This window comes from Xyrauchen texanus, chromosome 22 (genome assembly GCF_025860055.1).
Source record: "Xyrauchen texanus isolate HMW12.3.18 chromosome 22, RBS_HiC_50CHRs, whole genome shotgun sequence".
NCBI lineage: Eukaryota > Metazoa > Chordata > Actinopteri > Cypriniformes > Catostomidae > Xyrauchen > Xyrauchen texanus.
The window spans coordinates 10932925-10948997 of NC_068297.1; positions in this window are offsets into that span (position 1 = coordinate 10932925).

Here is a 16073-nt window from a genome sequence, read left to right on the forward strand (position 1 = left end):
CTACTCCGGGCTCTTATGCCCTTGAGTCGACATCTCAGCTCATGCCTGAACAAGTTTGTGATGCGGCAGGCTGGTCCTCTCCGCTCACATTCATCAGTTTTTATGACAAGTTTGTGTTGCGACAGGATTCTCTTCGCACACATTCATCGAACTTTATGGGTTAGATGCTTTGCTACTCCGGGCTCTTATGCCCTTGAGTCGACATCTCAGCTCATGCCTGAACAAGTTTGTGATGCGGCAGGCTGGTCCTCTCCGCACACATTCATCAAAATTGAATGGTTTAGATGTTTATGCTACTCCGGGCTCTTATGCCCTTGAGTCGACATCTGAAGCTCATGTCTGAGACCTCTCGCATTTTTGTGAGTACACTGCACAACCGTAGGGGTCCGGACAGTCCCAAGTGCGGCGGCGTGGGTATTGCGTTCCCCGTAGCGCTTAGCAGCGCAACATCGTAGTGAAGCCTTTTGTAAAGGGAACGTCTCGGGTTACATGTGTAACCCTTGTTCCCTGAAAAAGGCGGAATGAGATGTTGCGCTGCTTTGCCGCACTGGGGCGTCCCAGGACTGCTCTTCAAAAAGAAGTATCTGACGACACCTGGTGACGTATCCATTTATAGCCTGGCCTCAGGTGCATCTAATGATTACATCAGCCAAGGCTATAAATTCCGGTCAATGTTCATTGACGTGTTCCACACATTTATTCAGCTCGGCTCACAGCTAAAGCTGTTCCCCGTAGCGCTTAGCAGCGCAACATCTCGTTCCGCCTTTTTCAGGGAACAAGGGTTACACATGTAACCCGAGATGTTTTAGCCACTGACCAATAGCATGGATCTTGAGCAATATGACAAGGGTAAATTGATCATTGTTTGTCTGATGGTGAAAAGTGAAATAGGTGAAATAGGTTACATATATGTAGGTTTGTCAAGGACAAAGAGGTTGAAAACATTTGCCCTCAAGTTAGAAACATTTATTCTGTGTGCAAGTGCTTTTTTCAATCTCCCCTGGGAAGATCAGTATCTGTTCTGACCTTGTTTGGCAGCGTGGTTGGATGCACTATAAGTCGACCTTGGTCTATACACAGAGACAATATTCTCAGTGTGTTTGTTGGCTTATCACGTCACAAACCAAACTGGTTTGAGTGCTTTTGGGCTTTTCTGTGATGAATATCATGCTGTAGCTGAAAAGGTTGGCTGTATTAATGAAAATAAGAGAATTCATTATATATTTTGCATGGGTTGCCGCATGGCCTCAGCCCTGCTTTATTTGTTATTTATTTTGAAGCAGGCAGAAAAAGGGAACCTCATTATTCCATGATGAATGATCAATGAAGAGCCCCTCCGAAACTCCAATAAATAGTCATTTTTTACGTACGTAAGAGTGATGTTTCTGCATTTGGCAGCGACCAATACGCAACCCTGCAATTCAGAGATACTGTTTCAAGCAACAGTGCAATTCTTACTGAGGATACATTTTAATATTTTGCATTGTTTTAGTAATGGCAACATTATTAATTTACAGCACACACAGCAACAGAAATGTACATCACACATTTCTCATGAACAGCTATGTTGTATTGAAACGAAGCAGACAAATCTAGATAAAAGACTCTAAAGATAAAAGTCCTATCTCTAAATCAGATGTTTTTTTGTTGAAAATTCTAACTATTGCCCACACTTATTTAAAGCGTTCTTATTGTGCCTTTGCTGTGTTGACATGCACAGTAATCAAACATAATAAGACATGCAATTCGAACATCTGCTTGAGTTTCTTGGGTAAGAATCCTTTGCATAGGAAGCAGACACATCATGGATGGATTATTGAACGGATGGATGGATAAATAAATTGATGAATAATTCAACGTATGGATGTATGGATTATTGAATGGATGGGTGGGTGGGTAGATGGATGGATTATTGGACAGATGGATGGGTGGTTGATTGAAGGGGTGGATGGGTGGATGAATAAATAAAATGATGAATGATTTAATGGATAGATGGATGGATGGATTAATTATTAAATGGATGGTTTAGTGGATGATTGAACGGGTGGATGGATAAATAATTTGAAGAATGGATAGATTACTGAACGGGTGCATGGGTGGATGGATGTATTATTGAACAGGTGGATTAGTGGATGATTAAATGTGTGGATGTATGGATGGATAAAAAAATTATGAATGATTGAACGGATGGATGGGCAGATGGGGAGATGGATGGATTGATGGATAGATGGATGGATGGATGGATGGATGGATGGATGGATGGATGGATGGATTATTGAATGGATAGATGGGTGGATGGATGGATTATTTAATGGACGGACGGACGGAAAGACGGATGGACGGACAGACAGACAGACAGACAGACAGACAGATAGACAGACAGATAGATAGATAGATAGATAGATAGATAGATAGATAGATAGATAGATAGATAGATAGATAGATAGATAGATAGATAGATAGATAGAATCACATGTAAGGGTCCTAATAAATGGGTTGCCTTCCCTGTAATAGTAACCATTTCTCACATTCTGACAAGGAGAAATCTGGTTTAAGAGCTTCTGAGTCTTACAAGGAGGGTCTAACAAATTTAAATCTGTGTCAACATACCTCCAAACTTCTCTTTCCTCCCTCTTGGTATCTTACTCACAACACATGTCTGAAAATGTTCCTTCGGAGTCTTAACATAGACCTTGTGAAATCTGGTGGAATAAATACTGTAAGTGTTCAAATAAACCAACGAAGGGAAATATCTGAAATGTAAAATCAAGTTACTCTGCCTACTAAATCAACAGTCAAGCCCTAAAGTGGTTGGATGACTGTTTCTGATCTCTTCTTGCAGGATTTAAATGTGAAATGCATGAGGTAGCTGAGGATAAATAATGTCATTTTGGCTCTCTGGCTCACTGCAGACAGAAGCTCTTTCCTGAGAAAGTGCTGGCATTTCAGTTCAGAAATTACTGTCAAAACAAATTTCTATAAGACAGCTTTATTGGGTCATGGACATTTTCTCAATCGCAGCTTTTTGTCCATTATTTTTTTGTATCATCTATTAAGGTTTACAGACAATTATCAAATTTATTGCAGATTTACATAAGAAGCTGTAATCCACTGTTTAAATGTTTTATTTGTATTATTGTTTTCTGTGTATGTCCGGCATGTACCGAAAAAATTGTTCAGTAGTTCGGCATATAGGCTATGTTTAAACATTATAGTCTAGTGGTACAGTTGTTGTGTTGGGCCTGGGTTGAAATCCCATCATAGCGTATGTAGTTATTAGTAGTTAATTTAGAAAAAGCTAAGCAAAATTCTAACTGAATCACTAGTGATGCATTTCCGTTGTATGGGAAAAAAAAATAAAAAAAATATTTTTGGAGCAACATGAGTGCTGGTAGTTGATGACAATTTTCAATGTATCACAGATGTGACAAACAGTATATCTGAGGACGGTGACAGTCATTTGTACTTCCCAATATCATATTATATTTTCCCGTCGACGTTCTCGGGAGGGCGTAAAATTGTTCTGCAGAAGACACTGATATAAACAGAGAGAGGGTGCGCAATGGCTAAACCTGTCCGTGTAGCACGATAATCAACTGAAAACGTTCTGCTATACCCCTCCCCCTCCCCCTCCCCGCTTTGACGACTGAATGGGGCCCAAAAGAGGTGTTATTTCTAAGTGTGGGTATTGTTACATCAGTCCTCATCAAAGCCATAATGCAGTAACTACACCAACACTGAAACTGTGAAAAATGGCTTCAAAATGGTCTCATTCCAAGTTCTCTGAATTTGAGCAGAGCTGAGTCAAACACTTTTGTTATCAATAAAGACCCGATATTGGTAACGATAAATGCTTCGACAATGTGTAGTTACTCACTTTGGCTTTGAAGGACATAATGATGTGTTATAGTTTAGAACAACTCTGTGACTCTTGTCCAGATGATGCCAGTGTTTCAGCACTTTCTTCTAATAAGGTATGACTGTGCTTGAATTTGACAAGACCTGAATTGTGGTTCAGAACTCTGAGGCTGCTCCAATGGCTAGGAGCTGCCAGAAGAGGTTGATGCTATGGTTAAGCACAACAGCCTTTATCTCATCCTGCTTGTGTGTGCCTGAAAGCCTTGTGTCAATAAAGCCTTTGTTGTCAAAGTAGAAACCCTAGAGTGTATCTCACTGTACGTAGAGTGATTTCAAAACCTCACTTTGTTCCTGGAGTTTCCTGATTGATCTACTCTGGTAGAACAAACTTGCATTATCACAGAGGAATCTCTGGTCTGAAATATGTACCATTAGTAACCATTATGTAGCTCAGTCTTGCTCCAGTCTTTGTGACTTCACTATTTACTTTCTCACCAAATGTTTAAGTGCAAGGTGGTTTAGATGCAATTGGCTTCCCCGACTGTGAAATTCTTCAAGATAAAATACTACGAATTTGGGTGAGCCGTAACCTGTTTATTTATTTCCACTGAAATTTTAATTAAAAGATATGATCTCTCCTCTACCCTTATAAACTTTACTGCTCTGTGTCTGTGGGTTATCTTCTATGGTAGCCACTGGAAAGCCATGCTGATGAGAGTAACTGGACAGGGAGGGGACTGCTACAAGGAAAGGACTCCCTTCAGTTTCTACCACCTTTAACCTTTTCTTGTTTAACCCCAGATAGAAGTCTTTTCTGCATGTCGTGTTACTGAAATGTTTAGACAAATATGTTGGGCCTTTTACACTGTACAGTACCTAGAAATGAAATTCTTGAAAAACCTTGCTCCATTGTGTCTTGTATCATGTTTATTCAAAGAAGTAATTCTGTGTCAGGGATCAATAAATTAAAATTTGATTTTAAATACGTTTTTAATCAAATAAATAATTGTTAGATGATTTTCAATGTTTGTGAGACAGTTTACCCAAAAATGTTAATTCTGTCATCATTTACTCACCCTCATGTCTTTTCAAACATGACTTACACTCAGAAAAAATATTTTAGCCTATTTTTTTATATTTACGTATTTCAATTTCATAACAAAATTCCACCAAATTGATTTTTGTAATGTTTAACAAAATTAAATTAATAAAACTAAAAATATGAACATTTCTAATTTTATCTTAAAATGTTTTTTTTTGTACTTTCTTTTCTGGAACACAAAATAATGTCACTACTCACTTTAAATGCATAATATTTCCATAAAATGAAAGTGAATGGTGACTGAGGAGTCATACAGATTATTTAACAACATGAGTGTGAGATAATGATGACAAAATTCAAATTGTTTGGTGAACCTTTCCTTTTAAAATACTTTATCCCATCTTAATCTACTGTAATGTTAGGCGGCTGTGAGGGAGTAAATGGTTTATTCCCTCAGAAAATGTGTTTAGACAATGAAACAACCAATGGCATGAATTTGTGGTGGGACTTGGATGTGTTCAATAAACCTATTTTCAAGTTTCGTTCCTGTTCTGGTCATGTGGTGTCATGTCATGTGATTTCCTGTTTCCTCATGTGATGCTTTTATGTGTTTCCCCTGTTCATGTGTCTTGTTTTCATTGGTTCATTGATTGATTACTTTGTTATTAATCTTGTCTTTTCATTGGTTAAAGTTCATTTAGTCTTGTTATCTTGTTTATAGTTTAGTCATGTCATTGGTCATCTTTGGCATGCGTGCTCCCATGTCCAAGTATTTAAGCCCTCATGTTTTCCATTGTCCTTTATCAGGTAGTGTGTGTGTGTATGTATCTTTGTTAGAAGGTTCACGTCAAGGTTCACGTCAAGGTTCACGTCAAGGTTCACGTCAAGGTTCACGTCAAGGTTCACGTCAAGGTTCACGTCAAGGTTCACGTCAAGGTTCACGTCTGTAGTTAGGGTTTTTGGAAATCACATTTGTTAATAAAATTGCACTTGGGTTCTTTACATCTTCGTTTACCGCAACGCTCCGCATCGTTACAGCTGATTTACTTAGCCTATGTTTTTTTTTTTTATCTGTTGTTCAATTCAGTGCCATTTGAAGCCAAATGAATGCACAAATATTTAAAGCAAACACAATATGCCATGGCCACTAATGCAGAGTTTACACTACATTATTTTAGCCCTGATATTCCACTTGCTAACAGTTAATGGAGATTGCCGACAAAAGCCTGAAATCAGAGGCAAATCGGTGCTCGCTCGCTATGTGTGAATTTTCAAAGACTCGATCTGAGAGATGCGCTGATGCATCACAGATGTCTGAGAGATATTGAGCAGGTTAAATATCTAGACCTGTCTGTGACTCCAAGTCCTATGGTGTGAAATGTGTTTATTTATCTGTGAAATTGTGCTGGTCCCAATCCAGTACTGGAAGCTGAGGGAACTGAATGTTTCATTGGCATAAGAAATAAAGTTACAAAATATACAGTAATAGACCCTTAAAAAGAACAATAGCTAAATCAATTAGATATTATTTTTATATTGCTCTGGCAGACCCACCTGTTGCCAATAACCTCATGGTCAAAGATAGGCACTCTCTTGGGTCTCATTTTTGTGTTCTGCTTGGTTATGAGGGGTCTGACAATGCCCAGCATGAAATCAAACTCCTCTTCTTCAGAATAAATTGGCTTAAATAGAGTTTCTATCACATTAATTTGCATACACATTAGCTTTTCAATTATTTGAAACAAAAACAAATCACAAACATGTCCTTGTCGAGCCACAACACCAGCAGGCAGCTGCATTCATTGCAAAATTATTTATTTACCTCCAACTCTCTCTGCAGATCAGACAAACCTTGCTTTCCGCATCTCCCCAACCATTCTGTCATCCATATTCTTTTTCTTTTTTGGGGTTTCACTGCAAATCAGCACACAAACAACTTGGATCACAAGCTTCTTGCAGGCCACCATTTTTAGATGGAAGAACTCTAGTCGCGCACAAGAACTGCCTCACGCGTGATCTTACACCATTTCCTGTATCACTTCTCATGTGCGTTTTGTTGTAAAGCGTAGTTTGGTGACCATACACAGTTGTCGGGGATTCTTTCTTTGGGGATGTTTTTTAATGTGTTACCCACTGTCACTGAGCCCTTGTGTAATGTGCAAACCACAGCAACTTCAAGATACCTCATTATAGACGGAGAGTTGTGTAATGTGAACAGTACAGCAATCTGCTGACTTTGAAAGTCGTATAGTGTGTGGGCGGCATAACTCTAAAGAGCCTCATGTCTGAAAAGTCGTAATGATGTCTAAGATAGGAAAACCAAACAAGGAGATCATGGTTGTTTGCATGAGATACAGTTCAATAACTGGCCAATAGCCACGGTCCATCAGACGAGGTTAAGGCAAGGTCTTATGTTAAGAATCTTGTAATTACTTTTGCAAACAATGATTTGTTATCAAGGTAAAAAGTATTGATGTTTTGTTGATTTATATATTTTTTATAAACTCACTAGTTCTCATGTGTATCACTGTGGCTTTGCCCATTTGCTCTTCCATGTCTTTAAGCATCTAAATGTTTCTTAACATTAACATCAGCATTTATTTTCAGGAGCTTAGCTGCCTTTTTGTGGCCTTGATGGACAATGTATTGGATGTTATATTTTGGCTCAGTCCACATTGTCAATAATTGTGCATAAAACTAAAGCTAATGTTAACGTTATGATCTATATTGCTCATGACAACTAAAATGACTAAAAGACAGTGCCACTAAAATAGCTAATGATTTGTTGTGTAATATATGGCTAGAATAACAACAGCCACAGAAGATCACAGACATGCTGTCTAAAAATTAGTCGAAGTTTCTAAGTGTCCATTTTATGAATGTTTAACTGGATGCAGTTTTGTGTTGGTCGGTTCTCATTTTGCCTCGTGTGCACATTAAATATTAATTATTGTTTTTAAATGTGTTAATTTATTTTTTGACAATTTAGATGTTCCAAACCATAGTGCATCTTCCTCAATGCACATGAAATCAATTGAAGTTGCATCATGATGCCAAACTTATTTAAATACATTAATTTTAATATCATGTTTTGAAATGTGGGAGTTTTAAATATTGGGGCTGAGGCAAATTCCCAGTTGATTGAAAGTGTAATGCAATGCGCTGTGAAGCAAAAGGAATCAAACTCAAACAACAAACATACAAACATCGACTCCAAAGCCTTGGTTTGATATTTTGGATACTCACTAGCAGAATTGGCATAAATAAATGAACAAGTGCTTTACTGACTAGCTGAGAAAATGATGCATTAGACTGACAGCTTAGAAAAGGTGATTAACTTTAGATGTTGCTGTGCAGCAGTACATCTAATTTATTGGCTCTTATCCATATCTTAGATATTTGTTGAGATAAGTTTGTAATTTACATAATGAAATGGTTCAGGATCAAAATAGTGCACAAGCTGAACCAGCGTCGACTAGCATAGAAATTCTTGCTGGTCTAAAATGGTCTTTTCATAAAGGAATAAAAGGATCTCACCCCTTATCCTCATTATTTTCCACAATATCTTATCAACCATATAATACATCTTTTCTTCTCTGTAAGGATTCCTTTCTCAAAGATTTGGGGAAAAGAATGCAGGTTTCTTTTGAAAATGTATTTTCTGTTCAAAGTAGGACGGTTTAATATTGGAACATCATAGATGGTGTTTGATATTTAGTCTCTACAGGAAGCTGCAGCAGTCTGCATTAGTTTCACAGAGTGCCTTTTCATAGTTGTTTGATTCCCCAGGGTGATGTGATGTTCAGATCCTTGAAACTATTATTCATTTTGAGGATTGTTTAAAGATGACAGTAAATCAGTGCATTAGCCAAAACTAGGGGATATTGATAATGAGAATGTATTTGCACAAAAAAGATGATCCCGACTCCCGCTAGGTCAATTTGTTCAGCATAATCGTTTCAAGTAGACACTTCACCCTAAAACTTTGTTGTAAAACTTTAGGCAATTAATATGTATAATGAAGTCCCTAGTTGAACTTGTCAAAAACTTCAATTGAAACTTAAGTATGCTGGAAATAATTACATCTCAATAGGGAAAACATGGTTTACTGACTTGAAATTTTATGCAAATTTTGCAATGACAGCTTAGTCCTCAAAGCCCACAGCAGCCCACTTCTTTAAAAAAAAAAAAAAAAGACAGACTTTTTATCAAATTTCTTTTAATGGACACTGTGTCATTAGCCTTAGTGCAAAAATGTATGTTTGATGAACAACCACAGGCTAGTAAATGATTACAAAAAATGTGCTGCCTTGATTTTATTTCCTATTGCATGCTTACAACTTTTATGTACATACCTACCAATTTTTCATAAATGACTAGTTGTTGCATTGTCTAAGCTAGTAGTTGACTATTCTGTGTTAAGAAAACCATGAATAATTTGGTTTATGTCCATGTGATCCCGATCAGGATATGTTTCATACGAATATACTGTATATACAATAAGCACAGCCCTTAAACAGGGTAACTAAATAAAATAAATAGGAAGAAAAAATATAACCTCTTATCACACAAAACTATCAAAGTAAGAAAAGTCAGAAACAAGAAGGCTCCAATACAGAGCAGCTCAAAACCACTTATGCAAATCCTGAATGGAGAATGATGCGCTTCAATGTAACCAGAGCACTTGGAGTCATAGGGTGATCTTCGCTCCACATTCAAAAGTGCTTAACTGTAAGATTATACATATTGTAGGGCTGAAACATGTAGTTCCCAGCAGTTTCTTACTGCAACTATTTGTTAAGGCAGTGACAGACAGAATCTGCAGAATGACTCCTGAAACTTTTTTTAAAATAAACTCTCTGCAGCACCTTACAAATAAACCTGTGAATTATGCATAGTAACAGGAACATTACCCACATCAAAGAATTTGACATCTGAAAGTTACTGTGCTGAACTGTTTTTATTAAATATGGTGAATTTGTACACTAGGTGCGGTTTGATGACTGTAGCAGCGCTACATTAAAGGACAAAATGAAAAGAATTAGAGACAACATTTCTCTGAGGTAAAACCTATTTGTGTGGAACCAAGCATAAATAAAGCTTCCTATATCTATTAGCATATTAAGATAAACATGTAAAACATTTGTATTTATTTATTTATTTATCTTTTTAATCCAGGAGACGAATAAACATTTGTTTCAAGAATCGAAATTTGTAATAATTTATTTTTCCCTCCACCCTTAATGGGTGCATGTGAGCTCCAGTTTCTAGATGAAATAGACACAGAGTGGTGCCAAAAGCTAGTAGTAAAGCAAGTTGTTTTTAGTTGATAATGTAAGACAGTCAACACAAATACATATTTTATTAATCATATGCCCTAACCCACACCACCAACTCTAAACCTAACCATCAGTGGTGCACCTCAGAATCGTGCATATCCATGACTTTGTGAAAGGGATTACTTCTTGATTTCCATGTGACCCGTGCCTAAGGCTACATCATTAGTGCAACGTAAAAACGTATACATGTTTAATTTATTCAAAGCTGCCTGATGACAGATGACACCTGTCAGTAACTCGGCTGAATGGGGTCGATGTCAGGGTAATACCATAAGGTCGATGTCAACTAGAATGTGGACAAAAAGCATGTTTCTCCATTGATGGCCATTGCTATGTATCCATGTATTCTATATGCTCATCAATGATATATGGCAAAATACAGGATGCCTATTTTCATTGCTGAATTTGCCAGCTGAGCAACTGACATATGAATGGGAATGCAGACAAATGGCTTTCTCCAGGTACACCTTTAAAATTCACAACATAATTGTATGTCCATCTTTGTCAGCCAAGGTGAACACTAATGCAGCAAATGTTGGACACACAACACAGGTTAACTAATGTCGAGTGATTTGTTTCCCTTTATTTAGCTCTGATAGCTATACACATCAAGAGCTGCTAGTTTTAACTCTAGCCAACAAATCTATGCACTGACCTTTTGAGTTCCAGAGAGATGATGCTCTTAAAGTCCATGGCTACCATTACTGAAATTGTATCCTTGAAAAGTTCACTGATCCATTTTTAATCAATCCATACTTTTTGTATATAGGATAATTACTAACCTAACGACAGAAATAAATCTGCATTTAGGACATAACAGGAATCCCTTACCATGTCGGAATATGAATGTATACTTGCAGAAGATGTTTTCACAGATCTGATTACTGAATGAGAATGGTTAATATAAATTTCTACTTAAAGTAGCATCAGAGCTGGTGCCTACAGGAAGTACCATTCGGCTCTGTGATTTGTCAGTGGTTGATATGTCGACTCTGTCACAGAAATCAGCAAAACTGCAAAAAATAAAAAAGAGCTCTGATCTGCTTGCAGAGACCATGCCGAGTCTCACCTTCTCAACCATAAAACACTTCTCTTGGAGTGAAAAGCAGAAGGAGCGCAGGCCTTGTGAATGATGCTGGGGGAAAGACGAAGCTGGAGCCCTTCATAGATTAGTCACTTATGGAGAGAGAGAGAGATAAAAATAGTTAGCAGCAAACCCTTGTGGAAGAGAGATGCCAGATCCGGTCGTTCACAAATCACCTTGAGAAATGAGAAGTTGGAAATTACTTCTCAGATATTTGACAAGCTGTGAAGGAAACTGTGTGGGTGAATGTTTTGACTGTAATGATTTGATCATTTTTAAATGATTATTAGGTAAATAAATTCTGCAAAGCCTTCTGAAATTAGATTTCTTAAAGGTTATTTTCTTGAATAATAAAATACTTTCTCCTATTCGCAGAGACAGCTATAAGTAAACCGTTTCTTGTTGGATTTTGCAGGGTTTTTCATTCCCTCACAGCGGGTTTTGTGTTCCCTTTGATAAGCTTTGCGTTCCTTTGCATTCCCTCCATCGCTTATGAAAATTAACCATGGTTTAACATCAGTTACTATTGTCAAATGATGGTATTTGTAGCAAAACAATAGCTACACAATTTAGGCAAGGCAAGTTTATTTATATAGCACATTCTATACACAGTGTTAATTCAAAGTGCTTAACATAGGAATGATCAATTTTGCCATGATTTTCTACATTAATTATCTTTGAATTATGAAATATGTTTTAAAACCAAAGTTACCACAAAATGTACCATCATAATACTACATTAATTAACTGTAGTTGAACTATTGTATTTGTTGTAAAACCATAGTAACCACAAAATATACCATGGATTTACTACAGTAACCATATTTTAACCATGATATTCATAGTAAAACCATAGTAATAATAAAGGACACCAAAACTATGATCATCAATAATTTTGAAATCATTTATAAGTCATGGTACTACATAAAATTACCATGGTGTACTATAGTAAAACTAACCTTGTTTTTGGCAGAATAATAATACCATAGTTCAACACTAGTAGTACAGAAACTACACACATCAAATAACATATAAATATAACATATTCACTGCTGAGACATTGTATAGATTTAAAACCACATTGCTGATTTACTTTCATTTACTTAATTTTTTTTAATCTGTTCAACGATTCAGTGCCAATTGAATACACACATTATAAAATCAATCTTAACTAAGTTGCCTCAAAACAAAACCACAATATGCCATGTCCACTACATTTTCCTACAGCTTTAACAGTCATTCTCTCTGTCTATTAAAGGGTAACTAAACACCTGCTCAGAGTCTGACTCCACCCACTAGAAATATTTGAAAATGCTGGAAAAGTGGGCAGACCCCAGCGGGGATAGAGGGAACGAACCGAGTGCGGTGCTGAGCGGGGGGGGGGGGTGCACCTGAGACTCGTAGTGACGGATTAATTGACAGCTGCTGTCAGACTCTATGTTATTATTATTCCTCACACGGTCGCAAGACGACATGTACATGAATCTGGCATGGTGAGCTGTCACCACTTACGTCACGAAGTACCGCAAACAGCCAATAGGAAAATGCAACTGCAGTAGCCACCATTCAACCTGAAGAGGGCAGCACTCAGACGTTTTTACACCATATATTGTAGAATTAAAACACTTTATACACAAATGTCAAAAAAATTACTTGAATCAATGACCAGTACTAATAAAGCCCCATGCTTACAGATCATTAACTAAAAAAAGTTGGTTTAGGGTTTAGTTACCCTTTAACAAAAGATCATTACCTTTGCCACTTTACGCATACTGTACATCATTAACATGTTTAGACTGTTTTAAAAATATTGACTAACCTTTTAAGACCTTGACTTACTTGCGACAACTAATTTTATGTAGAATGCGTGGAGAGATCCATAATGCTCTGTAGGGAAATTTGGTAGTATAAATGTTTACGGTTGGAATTAAATTGCCTGCGTAACTTCACCAATAATATGTAGGAAACCGTATAATGAAATTAGTTTAAGAATCTTGTCACATTCAAACACCATTATAAGAAGGATAAATGACAAATGATCAGATTAGAAATCTGAATAAAATTCTCAACCATTACAAATGTAATACAACAGGCTCATTGTATCTGCTCACAAATTATTTGTAAGGAATTATCTTAATAAGGGAATTATGATTAATTCACTTATTGAAAGAATTAAGGTGTACGTCTGATAACTCGGCCACCCTTGAGATGATATGATGCATCTGTTAACTCTTTAGAGCAATACTATTCTCATGGCTTATTGAAAATAATATCACAAATATGTTTAGATATGGTTCGAGCTTCGGAGCACAGATCTGAATGATCAGAAGTGATGAGATTATTTATCAAAATATACCACAGACAAATTATCTTTGAATACAAACAATACTTTATTGCTAATCTAGACACATAGACAACATGAAAAACAGGTTGTGATAAAATTGTAACAAAATGTGAATGAAATTATCTGTGGAGAGAAATTTTACTTTATGGAGACTATAGACAATGCCTTTAGAACAAGCGATAGTTCATTTACAATAAATACTTTGATTTGCAATTGAGTTACTCAAATTATATTAAAGAGTCACCAGCACTTTCAGTGAAAGTTGGAGATGTACATGCATTTCATTGTGTTGCTTTGGTTCTTTGGCTCTTTGTAGAGAGTTCTGGTCGTTCCGTTGATGTCTTGGATCTCTGTTAAGTTTGTGGATTGGAATGTTGAGGCAGGGCTTTGAAGTAAGGCCTCACGCAAGGAAGACTCACAACTCCTCGTCACATGTGCGAGTCATAGTGCAGAGAAGAGGACTGAGTTTTCCTGGACTCTACATCGTGTGGAATCTGGGCAGAGGGGCGCCAGAGCAAAGCCAGACAAAAAAAAAGATAGGAAATCAAAGGGATAATTTCAAAGAATGTAAGAATCTCTCTTATCTTGTACAGTGTTTTAGCATGTGACAGAGGAAATGTCTCATGCTCCCTTATTGGCCTAATTTAAGTGTAGAAAATTGTTTATATCGAAGGACAAATGGAGAGTGTCATAGATTTCATGGGGGGTTTTTTCAGAAGAGTAGTCTTCAAGTCATGTGAATAATTGTAAACATGAGTATTTTCAGTTATCTGGACAAGTCTCCTTTGTTTGTTTTATTGGCCAATGTGGGTCATCTCAGACTCCTTGGCACCAGTAGAGGAGAGTGTTTCATTTATGAAGTTGAGGAATTTTGAGGTCCTCTCTCTGTGTCTTAGTTTTTATACTTGGAAATTAAATATCAGTGTTGCTCCTGGATTCAAGTAAATTTGCATAGCTATTGTTCATCTACTGTCAAAATATACTACAGCTCCAAGCGATATCTATCGTGCCAAATATGTTCATAATCTGAGAATTTACCAGTGAGTTTTGTTTTCCGACGGACACCCCGAGGTTATATATTTTGCATTATTGCAGCGACATGTGGCACTGAATCATACCAGGCTTAAATGCAGCCATCTTTCTATTCACATTTCTAAAAAGCCAGACCTGAGGCATGGGCCCTGGATTTAATCTGCCTAAACCTCCCACTCAGCTTCCCTTTTGCAATGGATTCATCTATGCATGCAAACGAGTGTGTAGGCATGGTAAAAGAGTAGTTTTCTCTGTACATACCTCCTTGTTTGTATCCGAAACCCTCATCCTCTGAGAGCATACAAGATGTGCAAAAACATTAAGGTGGTTACAATTTTGTTCATGAAGTTTGCCTTGAAATGAGCTCTTGTATATGTCTTCAGCTATGCTTTTTATAGACATTGCTTGTGGTTTTTAATGTTCTTTGCAATTACAAGAGCAAATCAAAAATTAATATTTGTCAGAGCTCATTTCATTAGGGAGGCAGGGAGAGATGTGCAGTCAAGATTGCTTGTTGTGCCAGAAACAAGGTATATGTCCCCTGGGGTTTTCCGGAGCATGAACTCATTTAGTTATTGATCATTTTAGATTTGCCATAATATATCCTCAGTGAACTTAAGTGAAAGCAGTGCGTCTGTTTAACTTTTACTGACAACAAATTAGCTTTTGTCTTAACTCACTAATGTCTTAGTTCAGATAATATGTTTCAGATAAAAAGGTGATATCATTTTTCAGATGTTGGTTGTTGTTTATTATTTTTATTATCGATTGTTATCGATTTTACCAATTAGTTGTTGCAACACTACAATTCATTATGCCACTATAATTCATTAATACCATTCGCAAATTAGAATGCATTGTTATGGTGTCAACACTGTCGGCTACATGTTGAAAATTCTATCAGTGCACTTAAGTCAATAATCATGAATCCGTTTTCAATTTTGTAAGTCAATTTTTTAACTTTGAAGTTTCTTGTTTAAACTTAAGTATGACAATTACAAAAAACTAAATAGATGGCGTTCAATAGCATGTTATGGCTTAATTATTTGCAGAGGATTAATACTTGGGGTATGAGGTTTGAACCCCTAACTAGAATGTTTGAGGAAAATCAATACAATGCTGCCTTTTTGAACTGTAAGAACTGTACGAATCCGAGATAACTGCATTTTTCATTTTCACAATGTAATTAAATCCTACAGTTGTCAAAACCAAGATTAGACCTTGATAAGAACGAAGGACTGGCACCTGCGCTGTTAGAAGAATGCTTATGAATACAGCACTGTCAGCATATAAAAGTAAGAAACAATAAAACAAACACAGTGCAGATGCCTGTCTCTGATGAGAAGACATGCCGCTCTGTAAACACAGTCGCAC